This window comes from Macrobrachium nipponense, chromosome 17, assembly GCF_015104395.2.
Source record: "Macrobrachium nipponense isolate FS-2020 chromosome 17, ASM1510439v2, whole genome shotgun sequence".
NCBI classification, from domain to species: domain Eukaryota; kingdom Metazoa; phylum Arthropoda; class Malacostraca; order Decapoda; family Palaemonidae; genus Macrobrachium; species Macrobrachium nipponense.
This window is the reverse complement of record NC_087210.1, coordinates 80,748,609-80,766,108: the sequence shown is the minus strand read 5'-3', so window position 1 is coordinate 80,766,108 and position 17,500 is coordinate 80,748,609. Positions and strand designations below refer to the sequence as shown.

The window sequence follows — 17,500 nt, the reverse complement described above, 5'->3', positions numbered from 1 at the left end:
GACTGCTTCCCCTACTCTCTGTGATAGCTTTTTAGTTTTGGGATTTAAGGACAGGATATCTTTCCAAAGACGAGGGTAATCACCAGATTCTACGTTTCTAGACATTGCATCGGCTCTTAGTTGTTTTTCATTTAACCTGCCGTTGGTCCCGTTGCTGAATAACCACTGGTTCCATGCAACGTAAAAACACCATACAAACCAAACCAAACAGTTTAAATATGACATCTGTCTGTCATATGAAAAATTTGCTTTTTCTAGTTAATGGGTATCAGAAGTAAATTAGATTTATAAAAGGGTTTTCGATGGATAGGAATCCATTTCTGACCGTACTTTTGGAGTTTGAGATGCCATTAACCCAGAAATCAAACTTATGGAATTATTATATATTTATAGGGAAGTTTATTAGCAGTGTTGTGAGAAAATTCAGATTAAAAATTATTTCAGAACCCTCAACCTCAGATTCAGGTGATAGCTGTCCATTGATAGAAGGCATACAACTGTCAACCATCACAAAAGAATTTAATGTGAAGAAATGTATTCTATGTCAACAACATAACAAAAATCATAATGTGATATCAAGACTTTACAGACAAAAAAATATTAAACGTGCTGCTTCTATCAGAATGGATGAGAAAATGTGCAAAAGGCTCAAAATTCTGGCCAAGAGTCAATCTAAATCATTTGTATATCACCTTTAAAATGCTATAAGTCATACAGCATGAAAAAAACACTTTAATCAATTGCTCAATCACGACCACTAGAGGCAACTAATCAGAAATCGCTGTATGAAGTAGCTGACCTCAACACTGAGGAATCTGAGAGTATTTCAAAGTCGCTCCGTAGTGGCACACCTGCTAGAATTAATAGTCTCGTATTTGTCATCTGCAGAGGCAGTTCATAAAATATAACCGTTCAATCCATCTCCCTGTGCCGAGAAAATTCCTGTGTCAGTTCAAAAGCAATCTCTCTCTCTTTTATTTTTTTTTAAGGCATTAGATCATATTGAGCCCCTTCTTGAGAAAGGATATGGGTTTACTGTGGAGTGACACACCAGTTTAATTTATTAGGTACGTTAAAGAAGGGGAGCCATATCACACTACAAAACAGGGATGTAAAGCAACTGCTCATGGACCACTATGGTAATAAAATAAAGTTTGCACAGAATCCTCAGCGCAATGCTTCTGAGTTGGTGTATTCATCAGCTATTCGTCCTGGCGAGCTGGCAACCAAGATCAAGGACCAGAATATCCTTCATGATGCAGACTAAGCGCCTCAGTGGCGTGGTTGGTATGGTGTTTGGGTCACACCTCGGTGGTCGCTGGTTCGATTCCCGGCCATTCCATTGAGGAGTGAGAGATGTGTATTTCTGGTGATAGAAGTTTACTCTCGACGTGGTTCAGAAGTCATGTAAAGCCGTTGGTCCCGTTGCTGAATAACCACTGGTTCCATGCAACATAAAAGCACCATACAAACAAACAAACAACTGATGCAGGCTACATATTGAGAGGGATTTTACAAAAGGTCAACTTTGGTCTTGGGGATAAGTTTTGTGATGCTGAAGAGCTGGAAAACTGTTGGGACGCTACAACAATGGCAGATGGTTTTTGATGACATTCTTTTCAGCATTATTTAGTATTCCAAAAGCCAGCATGGTTGATGTCCATCCAATTGTGATACCTAATGATCAAGAAATGGAAATGGAAGGTGAAGCTGATGCTAATGATGATTGTGATAGTTCCTGAGGGATCTTACACATTTCACAAGCATTGGTGAAATTATTCATACTGTCATGACATTGCAAAAAAATGCGACTTAGAGCTCATTCACATAATTTTTTTACAGCTTTAATGAATTTTTCATTAAGGAAGGTGAGCGTATCAGAAGAGGAGGTAAATCTGGGGTGGTTGATTTGATCAATATTTAAGCTGAGAAGTGCCGATTCTTAACTAAAGTAAAGTAACACGTTTTGGGGCCTCTGGCAAGAATAAGGAGCATCTGCAAGAGTTGGTCAGCAAGATGGTGTCACGAGGCATGCAACATGTGGTGATCAGTGGTATGGTAAGAGATGAAGTGATTTTAGCTTAACTGGTAGAGAACAGTACTGTTTCAGATATTCCAGAGCTGTCTAATTGGCAAGAAGAGGCTGACTGCTGCATCATCCCACACATTGAATGGAGTGTCAGTAGAGGGTGTCAACATGCTGTGCTAATTTCAAATCACAAAGACAGTGTTGCTCTAATTCTGTATTATGTGCATCACTTCGTTGACAATGGCCTCCAAGAACTGTGGGTTCAGTTTGGGACAGTTGATAGAAGACGTATGATCCCACTTAAACATCATTTCCCAAAAACTTGGTAGGCCACTATGTCTTTCATTATTGAAGGTTCATGTGCTCACCAGTGATGACTCCATGAGCCAAATTGGTACCAAACATGGAGCATTAGCAAGCAGTCCCACCCAACTACTGGCGAACTTGGCAGAGACTGATGTATTGTCTGATGAGGATCTGCATATCTTAGTGTAAGCATGGGCAGGGGCAAGATCAAAAACTGCAGCATCGACTTTTGAAAAACTACGTCATGAGATCTATATGTCACCAGCATTTAAAGGACTGGAAATGCTGTCTCCAACTATTCACGGGCAATTATACCGTGGATTTTTTTGTGGATTGGAATGCACTAACACTCATCTCAAGCACAACCACTGAATATGAACCATGAAAGTTCAGGTTGGAAAGACAAAGTGGCCATCTCTTAACAATAAAATTCCTAAGGACACTTCCAGATGACGAGGTAGTTAGTTACCTGCATGCGCACTAGCAAATGTGAACAAAACATTGCCGTTACCAAAGCTGCCAGTTTTTCCTGTGTGGCATCCTGCCAGAAAGACATTAGTGACTGTAAAAAGTGAGGCGTGTGCATTTGATGATGGCAACAATCTATAATGATCTGTCTTTATACTAAGACAGATACTGATTGATTATACCTAATTTGCTATTGATTGAAACAGGAATTAATCACAATTTTCTTTTCACCATATGTCGCATAATAATTTTCCTTTGGAGTTCAGTTAACCTTGTATTGTAATTTGTGAATAAGTGTGTGGATATTATATTACTCATTGCATGAAGTGTTTCTTGTAGCACATATTGCTACAAAGACACTAGTGATTGTAAAAGCAATGAGTCATGCATATCTGATGATGGCAACGATTAATAATGAGCTGTCTTTATCCTAATACAGACATTGAATCGATTTTACCTAATTTGCTTCTGATTGAAACAAAAATAAGTGATAATTTTCTTTGCACCATGATATGTCACGTAAAAAAAAAAAAAAAAGGTTTCATATGAAGTTCAGTTAACTTTGTATTGTAATTTGTAAAAAAGTGTGTGGATATATTACACATTGCATGAAGTGTCTTTGTCACTCCAAATATAAGGCCTTTCTATAGATTTAACTCATAGATACGTCTATCCATACACACAAATCACACCCTAAAAGAATCAATATTTATACATGAAGACTTTTAGAATGGGTTAACGAAATTGTGTCGGCCAGTAGTTACTATCTTGGGTTTGTGGGTTAATGACATCTCAAAACCTAAAACTAAGGTCAGAAATGGATTCCTCACCATTGGAAATCCCCATGTAGAAGCATAATTTACTTCCCATGTAGAAGCATAATTTACTTCTGTAGCCTATTAAATAAAAAAAAATATTTTTTTTAATATGACCAGCAGACGCCACATTTAAATGGGCTAATACTGGAGTTCTGCCCAACTATATAGCCAGATGTCTGACCGAATGAGGAATAAAGGTCAAGGGTCACACTACTCACAGCAATTGAAACGTTTAGGGCACAAACAAATGCATACGAGCCAGGACTAAGAGAGCTGAAGGGAAATCCATCGAGATATGGCAGTCACCGTCATGATAACGATTTCTGTTATCCCTTGGTTTCTCAATAACCCCTCCCCCCCTCATCCTTCCGAGCAAGGTTTGGCTTTCTTAGATATGCAGAAATTATGATTCAATACTTTCCTGAGCAATCTACTGCTAGGAAATGAGGTGTTAACGATGCCTATCGTGGAAAAATGAATCATGCATTGACAAATCTCTCACCTTAAGTGGTATATAGGAAATGAGTAGCTAATTTTTCTACCCACTATTAAATTATTTAAACGTGAATTGTCCTTCTAGAGAATGCAGAATCTCAATTCCTTCTGTGACAAAGGTTGAAAGGCGCCCTTCCTTCATTTGACTGGAAAACAGTCAAATCTCCAATCAAAATACAGTAGTACCTTGTATTTCGAACTTAATCCGTTCCAAAAAGCTGTTCGAAGTACGATTTGTTTGAAATATGAAACAAATATCCCCATAAGAAATAAAGGGAATCGGGATAATTCGTTCCAGCCAACCCAAAAGGTCCCCCTTTTCACATTTTTTCTATTATTAATGTGTTCAAAAGTTAAATCGAGTGTAAAGTAATGAAACAGTACGTTATATGAAGTAAAATTTTCTAAATTTTATTTTTTCGGTGTACGATTTATGAACTGTTTTGTAAAAATGGCGGCGGCTGGCTGGGGTGATGGAGGGAGGAGAGACGGGAACCCTTTGAGCAAACCGAATTGGTTGCAGTATGCAAAGGTTGATAACAAAATAAAGTTTATTCACATTAGGTACAAAGATAATTAAAGGAAACGATAGTGTGTGTGTCTGAGAGAGAGTAATCAGCATGTTTACACTTGGTTCTTAAGTGCACGAAATAGATTAATTATGCCACAATACATCATCTTACTGTTGGCAAACGGCAGACTTTTAAAACAAACATGAGGATTTTACAAACAAATAAGTAATAAGTCCAGAATGCAAGAAAAGGAAAGAGAAATAAAATAACTTTTCACAAGGAAGCCGTTTAAACAAACAATCGAAGGCATGTAGAAGCTGAAAGCGGCACCAGTTTGTTTATTACAGAGCCGAGTTACTTTTACAGTAGTAAAAATATCGTAAAAAGCAATTATCAGTAGGTTGGTATTTTACTGTGACAAAAATAAAAGTGATTTGGGCAGATCAAGTGTAAGTGAAAGAAATGGGGGAATAATCATCCCAGATCAGCTAATAAGTCAATGGTAAGACGACTCTCTCTCTCTCTCTCTCTCTCTCTCTCTCTCTCTCTCTCTCTCTCTCTCAGCGCACCGAACACTGACTCAAGCAATCGTTATTTTTTTACCGTGTTGCATTTGTTTTCATGTTTTATCATTGTTAAATTTATCAAATATCATTTTTTATGTGAATTGGTACTGCTTTTACGTACATATTATAGTAAAGATTTTACAACAATACCACGACGCACGATAACCTCAAATCATTCATTCATTTTTCCTCAAAAATGTAAACGCTACCTCCCTCTACTTCAAGTTAGCTGTGCATCAACCCAATGACGAATGATTTTGTTAATCATTTGTGCTAAGTTTCATTGTCAAAAGCTTTGTTCTTTCATTTACTATTTTGTTAATATTGTTCAACTCAAGGTCCAAAGAGTATATATAGGAGGTCTTGTCGGCGCTGACCCAAAATAAGCCTCTGCCAGGTCGTGAGCTTGACATCAACTCAACCTCGCCTTAAGGTGCGTCCACACGGTTGAACAATGTCACACCATTTAGTACCATTTTAACCTTTAATATCAATCGCACCACTTTCATACAATAAATATAGATGTGAAATAAAATAGGGATTAAAAGGGTAAAAATAAATAAATAAATTAATAAAATCTATTATAGCTCGTAATATAACCCAATACTTTGTATAAATTTTCTCAAGTTCAGGGTATTACAGTTTTCCCCCAGTATATCTCTCAAAGGTTTGTCCTGGAGTAAATGTGTCCTCTGAAGATTAAAAACAGGACAATCAACTAAAATATGTTTAACATCCATTGTCACTTGACAGGTATTACAGAGAGGGGCCTGTCTCCCTTCCCTACTCTTCATTAAATAATTGTGCGTTGCATGTGTATGGCCAATACGCAGCCTAGTTAAAATAATGGTATCCCTCCTACTTGTAGAATTACAAGATGACCATTTGATCCACCCAATGGATGGGATTTGTTTCAATTTTGTATTGGTGGTCAGTTTCAGAACATCGAGCCTGCCTCTTATTTTTACAGTAAAGATGAATCTCACTTTTAAGATCTTTGTAAGGAATACTCAAGGGGGATGGATTACTTAGCCCTGAAGCTTCCTTTGCTGCCTTATCTACTTGTTCATTTCCATCCACCCAACATAGCAGGGACCCAACAGAATGAACACTGATACTCTTCCTAGACTGCAGAAGTACTAACCAGTCCTGCACCTCTTGTACTAGATGATGGCCTGGCATAATTTGTTTTAATGAAAGTAAAAACACTATTGGAATCCGTTAAAAATTGATAAAAAAACTATTTTTGGTTGCCATTTTGAAAAATAGTTGGGACTGCGAGAAATTATTGCGTACAGCTCAGCAGTAAATATTGAACAAGAGGATGGGAGTTTCCTTCTAATAACAATATCCCCCACCACAGATGCACTTCCAACTCCTGCAGCCGATTTGGAGCCATCTGTAAAAACATGTTTCCCATGATGTTGAGCAGCATGATTTAAAAACTCACTTTTCATTACCCTACTAGGTAAGGTATTTTTCCCTCCTGCCGTAAAACATACTTTAACGGGTGGATTACACCAAGGGGGAGACTTTGGATATCCTACCTCTGCTATCTGTGCTGTTAACAAGCCTACTTCTCTAGCATCATTTTTCAGCTGTACTTCCAAAGGCTTGGGCACTCTGGATCTGTTAGGAGCCCGATCTAAAGGCGCCCTAACATATTTATAGTTAGGATTGTTTCTCACAGCAAGGGACCTAGCTAAAAACCTCAAACTCAACTCCTCTCTGCGAATGGAAAGAGGAGGTATGCCAGAATCCACATAGAGACTGTCAATGGGAGATGTTCTGTAAGCACCTGTGCAGATGCGAAGCCCAGCATTGTGAACAATATCAAGTTTTCCAAGTAAAGTCTTTGTAGCTGACCCATATATTTGGCATGCATAGTCTAACTTGCTCAGACACAAAAGATGTATAAATTCTAAGCAAAGTTGTTCTATCAGAACACCCCAATCAAAATGCGATACAACTTTCAGAATGTTCAGTGACTTCTTAACCCTGATAGATAGGTCATTTATATGGGGACCAAATGTCATTTTCTTGTCGAAAATGACTCCAAGAAACTTTATATTATCCTCATATGGCAAAATACAATCATTTAAGAAAAGGGTGGGGATCTCTTCCCTTTTACGAGTAAGAGTAAAGCAAATGGCTTTGGTCTTCTGAGGTGAAAACATGAATCCACGAGAATTTGCCCATGCGGATGCAGCATTTATTGCAATTTGAAGATTTTGGCATGCTTGTAGTGCAGATGATCCACTACAGTAATTTGCAAAGTCATCGACAAATAGTGATCCTTGTATGCCAGGAGGTATGTGACTCATGAGACTATTAATAGCAACAGCAAATAAGGTCACACTCAATAACGCTGCCTTGGGGGGACACCTTCTTCTTACATGTAGGATGAAGATAGTTTTCATACCCTACTCTCACTTTAATTGAGCGGTTTGATAAAAACTTCTTCAATAAAAGAGAACATATGTCCTCCTAGACCCCACGAGGCCAATTGCTTTAAAATACCACCCCTCCAGGTCGTGTCATATGCTTTTCCGAGGTCAAAAAAGACACCCACCACCTGGTTTTGGTTAGAAAAGGCATTTGAAATTTCCCTTGATAACATCAGCAAAGGGTCTAGAGTACTTCGGTTCTTCCTAAAACCAAACTGCCTGTTAGATAAAAGATTTTTTGATTCTAGATACCACACAAGTCTGTTGTTGATCATTCTCTCAAATAGTTTGCATATGCAACTGGTCAAGGATATGGGCCTATAACTAGATGGCAGTTCTGGGTCTTTACCAGACTTGTGGCCTGGAATTACAATTGATGTATGCCAGGAATCAGGAGATGTATGGGTAAGCCATAGACCATTAAAGGGTTCTAATAAAAATTCCTTGGTATCCACTGGAAGATGTGATATCATTTCATACCGGATTGCCATCCTCACCTGGGGCAGTTAAAGAAGAGCTAGAAATAGCATTTTGCATCTCCTCCATACTAGGCAGGTTAAAAGCTTCAGTATTTGAAGAAGCAGGAGGAACAACAGATGTTGATGCTCTAATTTGTTGAAATGCTGGGGAATAGTTGTCAGCACTTGATACATGGGCAAAGTGCTTAGCAAGAACCTCTGCTACATCTTTAGGGTCAGATATATATCTATTATTTTCCCTTAATATTGGTAGAGGCTTAGGGGCGAATTTGCCTTGAAGTTTTCTAATCTTGTCCCATATTTCCTTTGAAGGAGTTTTGGTATTAATATTAGATATATATTTTTTCCAAGATGCTCTCTTTGCTTTTTTAAAAGTTCTTTTTTGTTTGGCACATGCTCTGAGGTACGCTATTCTATCTGCTACATAGTTTGTTCTCAAGTATCTTCTGAAGCAAGTTCGGGTCACTTTTCTTGCGTTGGCACATTCTTTACTCCACCAAGGAACTACAGAGCGATGAGGTAAACCGCATGTTTTTGTACATGAACTTCCCTGCCAGATATATACTTAGCTTAGGTCTCTGACGTCACGACAGAAAATTCAAAACTCGCGGCACACGCTACAGGTAGGTCAGGTATCTACCTTACCGCCGCTGGGTGGGCGGGTGTAAGAACCAGTCCCCCTTTCTTGCCAGATTTCGCCGGATTTTCTGTCGCGGCTGGACAACACCTGTTGTTCAGTCCTTACGATAGTTAAATTCTTTCTCGTTGCCGACGAATTGGATTTTGGTGAAGTACCCTTTGTTTGTTGGCTTGGCATACGCTTTTTGGATTGTTATTTGGATTTTTCTTTTGGCTTTCTCTTAGAATTAATATTCATGGATGATTCTGAAGTTAAGAAACCTAGTTTATTTAGGGTTTGTTCAGTGAAGGAATGTAAAGTTAGACTTCCTAAAGCTGCATTAGATCCTCACTCTGTATGTACGTCTTGTAGAGGGAATGAATGCTCTTTTATTAACCCTTGCAAAGAGTGTGAGAATTTTGATGAGGATGGTTGGAAGGCTCTTTCTTCTTATGTGAGAAAGTTAGAGAAGGATAGGGCGCGCAAGGCTTCTTCAAGGAGCTCTAGTAGATCGAGGGTGAGTGAGATTGACGCTGAGAACCCTGTAGTAGAAGTAGTTCCTTCTCCAGTTTCAGCCCCTGCGCCCAGCTTTGAACCCGAGGATTCGTTTTCGGAAGTTGCTTCCGGGAGAGCCTCGATCAGGAGTAAGGAGAGCCTCGCTGCTATCGACAAGGGTAAGAGTGATAGTGCAAGTGATCAGTGCAGTGCCCCTAGTGAAGTGGAGGGTGGCGTCTGACCGGCTCACTAACGCTTCCAGGCCTAGACCTCTTTCCAGACTCCCAGACCCAGTGGAGGAGGAAAGTCGAAAGCCGCAGGAAGGTTTAGGTTGGGAGAACCCCCACCCCACCCGTCCCCAGGCGTCCCCTCGGCAGATCCTGTTGCTCGTTCCCAGGCTGCCTTGGATCGAACCAGAAGGAGTTATTGCGCCAGTGCTTCTCGTCATCTTCGTCGCCTTCTCCTAAGCGTAGATGGAGCGCCTCGGAGTCGTCTTGCCCTCTCAAGAGGCCCTGGAAAGCTCCTTGCGCCCTTCCTTCCACCAAAAACCCGAATCCTTCGTAGAAGAGCCAGAAGTGGGAACGCAAGAGAGCCAAGAATTCTTCTGTTTACGCTTCTCTGTTTGGTCTCGGAACTTCGTCTCCTGTAGAGGAATTTAAGAGATCTCCTGCGCGCATCCTGGCGGGTCTGCAAGCGCAGATTGCGGCTTTAGCTGATTCTATTGCCGGGACTTCTCATCGTCGGAAGGACGCCTCGCTTCCGGTGAAGAAGTCTAAGAACGTCCCTTCTGCTAGCTCTCCTCCGGCTAGAGATGTTTTTGAGCCTCGTAGCAGGAAGTCAAAAGTGCAGACTGAAGTTCGGGATCTTTCTCCGAGTAGGCTCTCCTCTCTTCCCAGCAAGAGTTTTGAGCATGTCAGGCGTAAGGAGCCGGACAGGCTCTCTCCTCAGGATTTCCGCTCCTCTTCAGTTAGGCGTCAAGAGCTTGACAGACGTCAAGAGCAGCCTCGTTATCGTCAGGAGCGAAGGAAGAGTTCTTCGCCTGGTTGCCGCTCTCCTTTTGACGGACACTCGGAGCCTAGTAGGCGCCAAGAGCCTTGTAGGCGCCAGTGGAAGCATTCTTCTCCGTTGGTTCACTCCCGATTGGATAGGCGCTCAGAGCCTTGTAAGCGCAGTGCTTCGGACAGGGACTCCTCTGTGGATGTTTTCTCTCCCCCGTGGCAGGCGTCAAGATCCTGGTAGGGGTTTGGAGTCTGATAGGCACCAAGAGCCTGGCAGGCGTTTTGAGGAGGGCAGGCGCCAAGAGCCTAGCAGGCGCAGAGAGCCTGATAGGCGCTCTCCCTTGTCCAGGCGCTCTTCTGTGGAATTAGACTTTGTTTCCGACAGGCGAGCTTCCACTTGTAGGCGCTCTCCTAGCAGGCGCTTCCCTAGTAGGCGCTCTCCTGGTAGGCGCTCCCCAAGTAGGCGCTCTCCTAGTAGGCTCTCTCCAAGTAGGCGCTCTCCTAGTAGGCGCTCTCCAGGTAGGCGCTCTCCTGGTAGGCGTTCTCCTAGTAGGCGCTCCCTAGGTAGGCGCTCTCCTTTTAAGCGCTCTCCCAGTGGAAATTCTCCCAGTAGGCGCTCGCCTTGTAGGCGCTCTCCGAACAGGCGCTCTCCAAGGATTAGCTCTCCTCCTGGTAGTAGAGCTTCTAAACGTCATTCTTCTGAAGAATACCTTGGGGATTCTGAGGAAGATTTGCCCAAGGATGCTTCAGTTTCTTCATACAAGAGACTGACCGACCTCCTCTTGCAGGATTTTGGGGAGTCTCTTTCGGCCATTGCTCCTCCGTCACCTCCATCCTTATTTTCAACGACCAATACATCTAAGAAGTCTTCAGTCGTTAAGATGAAACCGACCGTGTCGATGAAGAAGGCTCTTAAGAATTTTGACGACTGGTTGCTTTCGAAGGAAGAGAAAGGCAAGACCGTATTTTCTTTTCCCTCGTCCAAACTTACGGGTAAGATGGGGTTCTGGTACGAGTCAGGAGAGTCCTTGGGTCTGACTCTTCCCTCTTCAGCAGACTCGGACTTCTCTTCGTTGGTTGATTCCGCACGTCGCTCGCCGCTTAATTCTGCGAAGACGACGTGGGGTATGAGCGAGTTGGATCACCTTCTGAAGGGAATGTTCCGAGTCTTAGAGGTTTTTAACTTTCTTGACTGGACCTTTGGAGTCATGGCTAAGAGGACTCAAGATCAAGACACTCTTTCACCTGAAGACCTTCACGCAGTGCTGTCTTGTATGGACAAGGCAGTGAGAGACGGATCCAGGGAGATTGCTTCCCTTTTTGGTGCAGGAGTAGTAAAGAAGAGGGCCGTTTTCTGCTCCTCTACCTTAATACAAGTCTCTCATGCACAGAGAGCTTCCTTGTTGTATTCCCAACTTTCTCCGCAACTCTTCCCGAAGAAGATAATTAATGACATCTCCAGCTCGTTGTCAGCAAAAGCGATGCAGGATATGCTGGCTCGCTCAGCTAGAATCCCGAAACCTTCGTTCCAACAGAAAACGAAGAAGGAAACTCAGACTAGGCAAGAACCCTTTCGAGGAGGTCCTTCGTCCCACTCTTCTTCCTCCAGAGGTTCGAGACCACCCAGAAGAGGAAAGACCTTCTCTCGGTCTATTAGGGCCAAGAAGTAGCTCGCCTGTCCTCCAGACAACTGCGGGTGCCAGACTTCTGAACTTTGCGGATGTCTGGGCACGGAAGGGGGCGGACAACTGGTCCCTCGCTATCATCAAGAGGGGATACCTCATTCCCTTTATCTCGAGACCACCTTGACCACCACTCCAAGGGAAACTGGTGGCCAAATAACAGAGACCCTCTAATGAATCAAGCCCTCGCTCTAGCAGTAGAGCTGATGTTGGAGAAAGAGGCAATAGAGATGGTACAGGACCCTCTTTCCGCGGGTTTCTACAACCGTCTGTTCTTAGTTCCCAAGAACTCAGGAGGATGGAGGCCGGTTCTGGACATAAGCGCCCTGAACGTCTTTGTGAAGAAGAGGAAGTTCGCTATGGAGAAGACTTCATCAGTCTTAGCAGCTCTTCGTCCCGGGGACTGGATGGTGTCACTGGACCTTCAGGACGCTTACTTCCACGTGCCGATCCATCCTTCTTCACGCAAATTTCTAAGATTCATGTGGGGAGGGAACGTTTTTCAGTTCAGGGCCCTATGCTTCGGCCTTTCCACAGCCCCCCAAGTCTTCACTGGGCTGATGAAGAACGTTGCTCAGTGGCTTCATCTCGAGGGAGTGAGGATTTCCCTTTACTTGGATGATTGGCTAATCAGGGCCAAGTCCAAGGAGAAATGTCTGGAGGACTTACGATTAACGCTGAATCTAGCAGCTTCTCTGGGTTTGCTAGTGAATTTCGAGAAGTCACAGCTAATCCCCAGTCAAGAGCGTATCTATCTGGGGATTCTGATGGCTTCTCAGGTTTTTCGGGCGTATCCTTCCCCCAGAGAGGATAACCCGAGGTTCGGAGAAGGTAGCAATCTTTCTAGAGAAGATGTATGCGCAGCGAGGGAGTGGATGAGTCTGTTGGGGGGACTCTCCTCGCTGGAGCAATTCGTTTCTCTAGGGAGTTGCACCTCAGACCCCTACAGTTCTTCCTGACGAGAACTGGAAACCGAAGATCTCAAGGTCTAGACTTTGCGTTCAAGATCTCGCAGAGATAAAGGAGGATCTACGTGGTGCGTAGAAACCCCCTCTCCTGTTCAAGGAAGGCCTTTCCTTGCAGGTTCGGAACCCCAGCCTAGTGTTATATGCGGACGCATCGGACATAGGTTGGGGAGCTACTCTCGGGTCGAGAGATTTGTCAGGCACCTGGATGGGAAATCAGGTGTCCTGGCACATCAACAAGAAAGAGCTAACAGCGATTTGGTTCACTCTCAAAACCTTCGAACCCCTCGTAAAGGTGGGAAAAGTCAGTTCAGATCAACTCGGACAACACCACAGCCCTGGCTTACATTCGGAAACAGGGGGGACTCACTCTTTCTCCCTGTACGAGACAGCGAGATCGCTCCTCCTGTGGTCGGAGGAAAGGAAGATAAAGGGTCTTCTCACCATGTTCGTACAGGGAGAAAGAAATGTCAGAGCGGATCTGCTAAGCAGAAGGAATCAAGTCCTTCCCTCAGAGTGGACTCTGCACTCGGACGTATGCCAGGAGCTGTGGAGGACGTGGGGCAGGCCCCATCTCGATCTATTTTTTGCGACCTCCAGGAATGCGAGGATAGATCTATACTGCTCCCCTATTGCGGACCCAAGAGCAGTGGGCATAGATGCATTCCTGATGGATTGGAAAAAACTGGATCTTTACGCGTTCCCACCTTTCAAGATTCTAGGGGAAACGCTAAGGAAGTTCGCAGCTTCAGAGGGACAAGAATGACTTTGATAGCTCCGTTCTGGCCCGCCCAGGACTGGTTCACAGAGGTACTGGAAGGTGGCTGGTGGATGTTCCAAGATCCCTACCACTAAGAGTCGATCTGCTCAAACAGCCCCACTTCGACAGGTTTCACAAAAACCTCCCCGCTCTCAGTCTGACTGGATTCAGACTATCAAGAGTCTCGTCAGAGCTAAGGGCTTTTCGGCAAAGTCTGCAAGGGCTATTGCCAATGCACGTAGACCTTCCACATCTAGAGTCTACCAGTCGAAGTGGGACGTTTTTCGACGTTGGTGCAGGACTCATAAAGTTTCCTCCTCCAGTACCTCTGTGACTCAGATAGCAGATTTCCTTCCTTATCTTCCTGAGGGAAAAATGCGGGTTAGTAGTCTCCACCATCAAGGGCTACAGGAGCATGCTTTCCTCAGTTTTTCGTCATAGAGGATTAAACATATTCCGAAGACAAGGACCCTCCAATGACTTAATCAGATCATTTGAGAACTGTTAAAAGAACCTCCCTACTTAAGTTCCTAGCTGAATCTAGACGTCGTGCTGCTCTTTCTGAGGTCCTCAAGATTCGAACCTCCCCATTCAGCTTCGTTCAGAGACCTTTCGATGAAGACTTTTTCTCTGTGCGTTAGCTTCAGCGAAGAGAGTCGGCGAGCTGCAGGCTCTAGAAGGTGAGGTAGATTTTCAAGGAGGATCCGCGTTTTGCTCTTTTCTTCCGGCTTTCCTAGGCAAGAATGAAAACCCTTCCTTAACCATGGCCCAGGAGCTTCGAAATTAAAAGCTTGTCCTCCTTAGTTGGGACAGAAGAGGAGAGATCTCTTTGCCCTGTGAGAAGCCTGAAATTTTATCTTCAAAGGAAGAGAAGACTAGCTGCTAATGAGAGCAATCTCTGGTGCTCTGTAAGGGACCCCAGTAGGCCCTTATCAAAAAATGCCCTCTCTATTCTTTATCAGGAATGTTATTAGAGAAGCCACACATCATGCAGTCAGCAACAGTTTAGTCTTCTGAAAGTCAAGGCGCACGAAGTGAGGGCCATCGCGACATCTTTGGCTTTCAAGAAGAATATGTCTTTACAAAACCTCATGAAGGCCACTTTTTGGAGGTGTGAATCAGTCTTCTCCAATCACTACCTAAAAGACGTATCGATTACGTATGAAAAGTGTTTTGGGCTAGGCCCTTACGTATCGGCGGATTCAGTGCTGGGGCAGGGAGCTGAAACACAATCCTTTTTTAATTCCTTCCCCTGTTATTTTTAATTTGGAGTTTTTGGTTGTACGAAGGAGGTTGCAGGAGGCAGCTCCTTCTTTCGTATACTAATATTAGTAATTGGTTAGGTGATCGGTTGTGCTTGAGGCTCCTTGCGGTTGGTAGTGATAGGCTCTGGCATGTAAGCGGGTTGATCCCCATTGACCAGACCCTGTTTTGATTCTGGCAAGTAAGTGGACTCGTTCCCATTGGTAGACCCAAAGAGTTCTTCAGCTATAGGTAACGCCCTCGCTGAGACTCTTTAGGCAACGCAGACTAATAGACAGTAACTATGAAGTCTTCTGCCTAATTCAGGTAAGAACCAAGGGTTTATTTTTATTCCTTTAACATGTGTTGTCCCCACTTTCTAGGTGAGTATGTGTCTCTTTCCCTCCACCAAGGGTGTCAATCAGCTAAGTATATATCTGGCAGGGAAGTTCATGTACAAAAATGATATTGTTAGTATACAATAAAGTTTTGTACATACTTACCTGGCAGATATATACGATTGATGGCCCGCCCAGCCTCCCCTCAGGAGACAGGTGGAAGAAAATAATCTGGCAAGAAAGGGGGACTGGTTCTTACACCCGCCACCCAGCGGCGGGTAAGGTAGATCACCTGACCTACCTGTAGTGTGTGCCGCGAGTTTTGAATTTTCTGTCGTGACGTCAGAGACCTAAGCTAAGTATATATCTGCCAGGTAAGTATGTACAAAACTTTATTGTATACTAACAATATCATTTTTGGTATAAACTTGCTAGCATTATCATCAATAATATTTTCAAGATGTTGATAGGCATGCACTGGAGATGTAAATTCATCATACTCTTTATCGGTGTGTGAACACTTTTCATAAGCTGCCCAGTCTGCCTCGTCTATCTTCCATTTTGGTGGACACTGAGAAGGAAGATTATGGACATAATTTAACATTATTGGCCAATGGTCACTGCCATGTAGGTGTTCATTTACTGACCAAAGGTAGTCTAATCGAATGGATGAGGAACAGATTGATAAATCATTGGCTGATGTAGAGTTGTGGAATACATCATACCTAGTTGGAGAACCATCATTCATTAGTACTACATCATTGTTGTCGATTAATTCTTCAACAAGATTACCCCATCTATCACACACATTTCCACCCCATAAAGTATGCTTTGCATTAAAATCACCCATTAAAATAAAAGGGGCAGGAAGCTGATTGATCAGGTCTTGGAGGTCAGAAAGGCTAAGCCTTCTTGGATTCCCAGCATGATCGAAGAGGAAAAGTTCTAAAGATGGTTCAATATATAGCGAGCATAAAGTAATTTTTTTTCCGATATGAGTTCTAACTGCACATGCCTGTAGTGGTGTATTGAGTAGGATTGTTTCAAATTTTACAGATTTGTGAATAATAAAACCTGTACCACCTTGAGCTCTTGCAGCCTGCAAAGGAGGGGATCTACAAAAATGATAATTGAGTCCAGGATTAAATGGTTTGTCACTGATCTTGGTTTCCTGTAGACAAATTACCTTCGTGTCCGAGTCCCTGGTTAAAGTTTTTATTTGCTCAATGCTAGTACTTAGACCTCTGCAATTCCACTGGATAATAGACATTATCTTTTGTTATTATTTTTCTTTGTCTCATTTGTCTTTTGGGACTTTTCAGATGAAGCCATGTAAGGCCTGGAGATGGAAGGCTTACTAGGCCACTGCTCTTCTTTTCTTTCTTTCTGTGATCTTTATACAAGTCAACCTTGGGATCATGAGCAATAGGGCACTTACCTGATTTGGATGAAGGTGAGGAGGGATGGGGACCTTTTCCTCTTTGGAAGATCTTGTTTTCCAATCTCCATCAAATCAGGTAGAGATTCTGCCTGAGACAATACATTTGAGGTGGTGGAAGCCACATTGGCTTCCTTGGAGGATTGTGCTAGAACTTCAACAGTTCGAGCACTTGGCCCAGAAGGCTGGGCTACTACCTCTAGGAGAGTGCTCCTATCGGTGACACTACTTTTGGTGTGGTGGAAAACCATCTTGACCTCTCTGGAAGGTTTGTGCTCTGGCTTTTATAAGCTGAGCACTTGACCCAGATGGCTGGGCTACTACCACTAAGGGAGATGCACCTGACGGGCCAGGTGCTACCACTGGTCCCCCCGGCCAGGTGGAGCTACCACTGGTCTGTGGGTAGTAAGGGGTAGTGGATTATAATCTTTTTGGTGGCATCTTAACCGCATGAGCAAAATTATGTTGTCGATTGAGTAAATGCTTTGCATAACCTACACTAATATGTTCAGCATTTGCTTTCATGATGGCAGCTTCTTCTTTCTTGTATTCTCTACAAATTTTTATCATTTGATTTATGATGATCTTTACAGTTTGCACCAGTTGTATCTCTGTTGCATTGTCCATGTTCTAACGAAGAACAGTTAATACAGATCTTCGTATTATTGCAGTACTGGGAAGGGTGACCGTACTTGAAACAATTAAAGCATTGTAAAGGCCTAGGTTTATATTTCTCGAACACGTACTTTTTCATTCTCAATAATTATATGATCTGGTATGACAGGGGTTTCAAATGTTAAAACTACCATGCTTGTTTGAGGGATCTTACTTACTTTCCCAAAC

General features: G+C 43.0%; 1 protein-coding gene across 1 annotated transcript in view; it reads left to right on the top strand.

Moving 5' to 3' along the window:
• LOC135196363 (E3 ubiquitin-protein ligase wwp-1-like) overlaps positions 1–17,500 on the top strand; it is a 422,942-nt gene that overhangs the window by 282,951 nt on the left and 122,491 nt on the right.